The sequence below is a fragment of the Aquarana catesbeiana genome, linkage group LG06 (assembly GCF_042186555.1).
Source record: "Aquarana catesbeiana isolate 2022-GZ linkage group LG06, ASM4218655v1, whole genome shotgun sequence".
In the NCBI taxonomy this organism is placed as follows: domain Eukaryota; kingdom Metazoa; phylum Chordata; class Amphibia; order Anura; family Ranidae; genus Aquarana; species Aquarana catesbeiana.
The window spans coordinates 117,074,768-117,082,322 of NC_133329.1; positions in this window are offsets into that span (position 1 = coordinate 117,074,768).

Sequence of the window (7,555 nt, forward strand, 5' to 3'; positions counted from 1 at the left end):
AACAAACTTCTTTCACGTCGTCAGGTATTGTTTGTAGAATTTTAAAGAAAGTAATGAATTTAATCCATTGTGGAATAAAGCTGTAACATAACAAAATGTGGAAAAAGTGAAGCTCTATGAATACTTTCCGGATGCACTGTATATCCAAAATAAAATATAAAATATGTTTTTTGCTTTAATATCTACCTTAAATCACATTGCTAATTGCATACTGTACCTGTTTGTAGCTTAAATACTGAAATTTGCACTTACAACTGTAATTTTGTCACTTTTGGAGATGAAAACTTGGCTAAGCTAGTAAATTTTAGGTGTTGTGTCAGTAAATTTCAATCTGGTAGGTTGGCAACACTGCTTTCAAGTTGTATGCAATCAGAAAAGCCCTTGCACTACATAGCTGAAGATAAATCTAAAGGAAATTGAACAAGAAAATTGTATAATGTTTGGCCAGCTTAAGTCATCTTCCCTTATCACTTCCAATCCTTGGGAGCATCACAGAGTTGGGATGACTTCTCGCATGTATAAGTCTGCAGACTTCTGCTCCATCACTAAGTCTAAACAAGGTGTCCTTATTAGTATACCAGTCTCTCCCAATGTTCCCTGTATAACTCTGCCACACTCCCAGGGGACACACTCACTCCCGGGTGTACTAGTACTCTCTTCAGAGGATTCTGGCCTGGCCTGAAAGGAATTTTGCATCCTGCTCACTGCCCACTTAAGCTCACTTATAAAATCCAAACAGATTCTCACTTTATTTTTTATAGTGGAGTAAGAATGGTCATAAAGAGCCCAATAGCAACCTATGCAATCAACTAATGCAATGCTAATTGGGCCATTTATGCACTCCCAGGGGTATTAAAGAGCACCCCTTGTTACCGCGAACAAAGATATTCCAACTTGTTTGGCCTGATCTTTTCCACATTTTGTGAAAGAATGTTACCATCAGCGACCATGGCTGGTACCGGGACTTTGACCACTCACTCTGTTACATACGCCTTTGTTCCTTGGATATATCTTCTGTGGAAGACTGAAATAAACAGTCTAGTTGCCGTGGGCAATACTGGAAGTGCAATAATTGAGGTTTCGATTATTTTCTCAGCTTTGCAAAGAATTTAGTAGCAGTGCTAATTTTCCTCTCTAATAAATAAACCAATTATAAAACAAATGTTATGTTTTCCACATGCTGCAGTGACTTTAACATCATGAGAAAAATCTTGTTTGTGGGTATTCCTACGGGTGAAACACAGGGGGTGGGAAGTGTTTGAGAAGAACAATCTTCTGGCCACAAATTGAGAGGTTTGGGGCTTTATAACAGCCCTGAGGGTGTGAATCACTTCACCCAGAGCCGGAATCCCAAATCTTGAGAGAAATCAAACTTGCAACTAAACACTGCGGAGACAGACTCAATCTCCTTTTTTGTGTCCCAGCGCGAGCATCGCTGTGTTCCCACATTACATCATGTCAGGAAAATGTGTATTGAGAGTGTGAACTGAGTCTGCTTCTCCCCGCATGCTCCAGCTGTTTATCTTCACCAGAGGCCTCTCTGTAAGATAAATAGCACACTATGAGGCATAAGGCCTATGCTTACAAATATATATCATTATTTAAGAGTCTTCTTAAAGGTAAAGTATAATGTCTTCTTCTTGGTTAGCTTTATTTTACATTTTGTATTTATTAATTGCTTTTTTTATTCTATAAACATTTCATACAGAGTGCCTCAGTGACTGTAGAAAATGAAAAGAAAAGTATAGTTCTGCTTGCAGGCTTACTGCCAGGCTGTGTATAACTGACTTATCTTGATGGTCTGTACTAGCTAAGAGAAAGGAAAAGGATTTGTTGCTCATTTGAGTCTTAATACATATCTTTTCCACCCTAAGGCTGCTTTCACACTGCAGCCGCGTTGTGCCGGCGGTAAAGCGTTGCTCGTTTATAGCGGCACTTTACCGACGTTTTAGCGGCGCTTTTCGGCCGCTAGCGGGGAGCTTTTAACCCCCCGCTAGTGGTCAAAGAAAGGGTTAAAACCACCCGTGTTGCGGCTTATCGGAAGCGCTGCCCATTCATTCCAATGGGCAGGGGCGGTGTAGGAGCGCTGTATACAGCGCTCCTACGCCGCCGCAAAGATGCTGCTTGCAGGACTTTTTTCCCCTCCCACAAGAGCACCGCCCCAGTGTGAAAATACTTGGGCTTTCACACTGGTGTGGCATGGGAGGCAGTTTTTAGGCACTTTACTAGGCGTTACTTTTAGCGCTAAAATGCCTGAAAACTGCCACAGTGTGAAAGTAGCCTAAACAAAAACAAAAACAAAAAAAAATGCATGCGGCTCTGCAAGTTGAATTTAAAATACATCATGCATATAACACAAGTTTAATCTAGACAATGAGGTGTTAATTAATCATGGTGAAAAGATAAGTGCTCTTAAAGTGGTTGTAAACCCTTACAGACCACTTTTAGCTACAGGTAAACCTATAATAAGGCTTACCTGTAGCTACCCAGGACGGTTTAGGAGATATCCTCTGTATTTTCATGTGTGGACGTCATCGGCACATGCGCACTGAAGCAAGCTGAAGCAATGGCATGTATGTGCCGTTTGCTTCAGTGAGTGTGCCATTACAGGCAGCTCCCGCGCGTATGCACGGGAGTGACCTCATAGCTGCGCCGGCCAATCACAGTGCCGGACCCGCGATACTCGGAAGTAACCCCCCGGGAGTGATGTCACCACCCGGTTCTATGTACGGGCACCACAGCGAGGGCTTGGATCTCTGGTGAGTATTACATAATGAGCTAGTATGCTATGCATACTAGTTTATTATGCCTTTGTCTTGCAGGTTTTATTTTTAATTTTTTTTTTTTAAAGTGGGTTTACAACCACTTTAAGGAACACTGTTTTCATGCTCAGCCTTTCCTTGACAAAGACTGGTGTTTTGTAATTGAAACACGTTGGAGGTTAATGCTGAGGGCTGATGTCATCAGCAGAGATAAGCAGGTTTTTATATTTTTGTGGTATTGTTGTACACCACAATCCATCATGTGCCTGCTGCCAGGGCCCTGGTGATTGCTTTCTTTTTTTTGCCCCCCCCCCTTTTTTTTCCACCCAGAATACCCTCTAATGCAGGGGTCTTAAACTGGCGGCCCTCCAGCTGTTGCATAAACTACAAGTCCCATCATGCCTCTGCTTGTGGGAGTCATGCTTGTAACTGTCAGCCTTGCAATGCCTCAAGGGAATTGTAGTTTCACAACAGCTGTAGGGCTGCCAGTTTAAGTCCCTTGTTCCTAGATGAGTTACCACCTAGAGCTGTGACTACAAATTTCAGATAACATCTACTGGGTTTGCCTCTACAAGTGATTGCTCTACATGTAAGGTGATCATAAATAAGTGCAAAGCTATACCTGCAAAGATATGGATTTGGGTATGTTTCTGCAAAGATATACCTGCTTTTAATTATGAGCACTTGTGAAGCCCTTGGTTTGAAAAAGAGGCGGTTCCCAATGCCCCGAAATGCGTAGCCACTCCCCATTAGATGTGTTGACTGGAGCATCCCGAGGGGAGACGATTCTACTCAATGCCTGCAGGAGTACCGGTAAGAAGCTGATCTATCCAAGATGTTTGTGTTCCAGCCCACCAGCTAAGTAGCGGTTCTCTCCAGCAACTTCCCAGCGCAATTCTACAGATTTCAGTTGCTTTCCTGCTGATCTCTGCAGATAGTGGTTGCTTCACAGGTGACTTCACCTTGGAGTTTGATATGCTCTGCATCTTGTTTAATACAGTGAGTGCACTTTGTTTTTAACCTTTTCCTTTATTTAATCATTTACACTTACATGGTGGCGCCCTTTTGTGTTTGTTGGGTTTTTTTAAGCATTAGGTTACTTGAATTAGGAGGGGCAGCAACCATTGCCCAGCAGTAAATTTTAATTGTATTCTATTTGGACTCACATATACTATTGTTTGAAGGGTCCGTCAGCGCAGTAGCTATATATATTCTTTTTATGAGTGGATCCTCACTTGCTGTTGGTATATTTTTTGTGTGATACAATGTTTAAAAAATGGTTAAGTTTGACAGTTTAACTGTGGGACTGGAACATGAGTTCTTTTTAGGGCTCTGGTATACTATGCGGGCTGGCTGAGCCCACTCAGCATGATCGCCACTTTATTTTCTCCACCCAGGCAGCCCAGGTGTAGCTTACAGCCTGTCAATGACATGAATAGCTGTGCACTGCTGTATTCTTTTATATGGTGTGTTATCATGAACACAAATACAGCATAATTGTGCATGCAAAAAATAGAATTTTACTTCTTACTTTCTAAATTCAGTTTCATACGCTCTTCTAGAATTTTCTTTTTTATCAAAAAAGCATAGTTTTAAGTTTATATACTGTATACTTTAGGGACAAAACTGTATAGACACCCATCCAAATAGCTGCTTGCTCACACTTAACTAAATTTTTAACTTTTAACAAACGCTCCTATAGCGTCAATGCGCTCAAGTATGGGCAATAAACTTGCATTAACACGCTTTAGTATGGGTGTTAGACTGGCGTTTTACAAGCGTTAAAGATGTGGCCTAAGGCCAAGTTCATTGGCATTGAAAGCAGACATTTAAAGGGTGTTTTTAACGCTCCCCAAATGCCTATGCAAATGATACTATGGACAGCACACAGTGCTGAATGTATCAAAACAAGCGTTAGCGTCAGTTTGAAGCCTTTTGACGCCTCCCATTCAAGTCTATGGTAACGCTCTGCAATTATTTTCTTCTCTTTCCATTAGTGGCTGCATTTGTTTTCTTTTATTTGGCTTTTTTCCCTCTGTTTTCACCTGGTGATCTGGCCAGCAAAACACCTCTTGTATTAAACTAGTCATATATGAGTAGAATTTTGAATGTAAATTGCTGGAAAAAGAATTTTCTAAGTTCATTCATTTTTCTAATAATTAGTAGGGTCAAATTGATGTTTGTACATTCATAGGAGCTGCCAGCTCAGGAATGGGAGTGGTGGTGGCCAGGAGATTGAGGTCCTAATGGTGGGGTGGTCAGGATGGTCATATGCACCCCCCTGGGCTACCAATGCTTGGCTCTCAGTCATGGCATAGGGCTAATTCTATGGACCTGGAATCACGGTACTGCAAGGCCTTGAGGATGTAATCTTGGGGCTCCCTTCCTAGCCTGCGAGTGGAATTCTCCATGGGAGTGTCATTAAGAGCTGATGGGAAGGACAGTGCTCTGCACTGACACTCCTGAAATGTCTTTGTTGTTGGTGCCAGGACAGGAGTCACTGGCTTGGAAAGTCACTGTTTTTCCATTTGTGGGGTCCTGGGATGGTAATATGGCCTCAGGCCATGAGGAGGTGCTAACCCACATGCTAACGGGTTAGGGATGAAACTGGGTGCCGAATTGTGGATGGCTTTATTTATAATATTTGGAATCTTATATGTTGAGTGATTGGATGCCAGTGAAAAGGGGGTGCAGACCAGTGGTGGCCAGTCCATAAGGGGCGCAGGGGCGCCACCCCCCTAGTTTGCATGCAGGGCGCCGGATTTATGGCTTTCTATGAGGTCTGTCAGTTTTTTACAAGCATGTGATTAGAGCCTGAGGCTCGAATTGGCTTGTAAAAGGTTGTCCTCTGGGCGCGGAGCACTGCGCCCCGAACCCTCCCATTTGTGTTACTGGCGAATCCGGGTGGTAGCAGTTGAAAACAGGGGGCGTAGTAACATCCCAGGAGGAGAGCTCAGATTTGAGAGACCAGGTGAGAGTCAGACTGGAGTACTCGTGATGTGGCTGCATGGAGCTGCCTGGAGGCGGTGACAGAGACTGTAAAAGCTGCCACTGGAGCTGTAGCGGGTGAGCAGCTCTGACAGAACCTGGAGACAGGGGAGACAGAGTGGACAGAGTGTGGAGACAGAGATGGAGCCAGTATCTGGCCATCTGGGGCACTGGTGCCGCAGCAGAGGAGCGAAACTTGCAGTAGCTGAGGATGGAGACGGGGTGAAATCAGCCGCAGGACCTGCTGCCGGGCAAACGGTACCCAAAGACAGTGATAAGCTTGGCTCAGGCAGACCCAGGACCCGCCACCGAAACTACAGCAACAGGGAGCCGAATTGCTGGACACACTGTCCTGCGCTGAACTGCATCCGATAAAAAAGGCCGGGTGGAAGCCAGGGAAGCCGTGGCACCAAGACCGTTGGGGAGGGGGTGAGTACAGACCCGGGGGGGTTTGTTTGTCGCCCCCTCAAAAATGTTTAACACCAGCCGCCACTGGTGCAGACACTGAGCAGCAGCGTTATTCGTGGCTGAAGGAGAAATGGCCTTCTTAGAGGCAGGCCAATAAAGGAGTTATAATAGTCAAGGCAAGGGATGCCAAGTGAGTGAATTAGTAGCTTGGTAATGCCATTGGTTGAGAAGAGGTGCATTTACTTTCAGCTTTTTTAAAGAGACTGTCACTTTGTCCATTGAGGGTAAAATGACAGAGTCCCTTTAAAGTTCACCTCCCAACCCACATATACTCACCTTCCCTGCACTCTTTTGTTGCTATATTCCTCCATTGGAGCAGCTGCAAAATATCCTGGTGTATAGGTGCATGATGTAATGCTTGGGCCTAGCAGCCAATCAGTGCTGTAGGAAGTTGTGTTAGGTAGACCTGTACTCTCACAGATATTTTTACCTAGGCTTCTGAATATAGGTGACCCCGGGCTTCTGAATATAGGTGACCCCAAGAACTGATCGTAGATTTAACTCATATTGTTATAATAATGCAGCATTTATGTTTTTCTCTCATTATTTTATAGTATCTGCAGTCCTAGCCTGTAGAAGAGTAGCTAAAAAGATAGAATATACCTATTTTTTTAATGGCTGAACTGGACTAGAGGAGGCCTTTGTATGAGACAAGTGGGTGCTAGTTAAAATATTTTGTGCTATTTACACCAAACTATTTTGTTATCCTGACTGAAGTCAAATATAATAAAAGGAAAAAGTTGCCATACAGAATAAAGTATTTCTTGTAAATGAATAGGATCTGGTTTCCGGTAGTTGAAATGAACTTGCAGGCACTTGCTTCGGCTGAGGCTTGCAGTACTTTGGCACAATGCTGCCAGGAGTGTAGTGATATTACAACAAATTATAACATACTGTATGTGTTCTAACAGTTCACTCATCTATCTTAAGGACAGCGGGCTACGGCTTGGATGTCTGTAGCATTTAAAGGTACAACCCTATTAAAACAGAAAATCAAACATTGCATACAGCCACAGCTCACCTACTTAGGGCTTCTGTTTTCCATTCAAACAATCATATGGTGCACAAAACTAGCCAACTGTAAATCTCTCCTTTTAATGTAGTTGTAAAGAGGGTTGTGATTGGCCGTGTGTTGGCACCAAACCATGCAAGTCCCTGCCCCACTTCTTCTGAGATAGGACAGCTACCCACCTGCTGGTAGATGAAACCTTTTACCATATTGTGTCAAGCTCCTGACCGTAGGCCTATTTATAACATCCCTGGCTGTAGGCCTTAAAAGAGAAGTGTGGGGTTTTAAAAAAGCAATCCTATTCACCTATATGGATGCAGCATCGGTC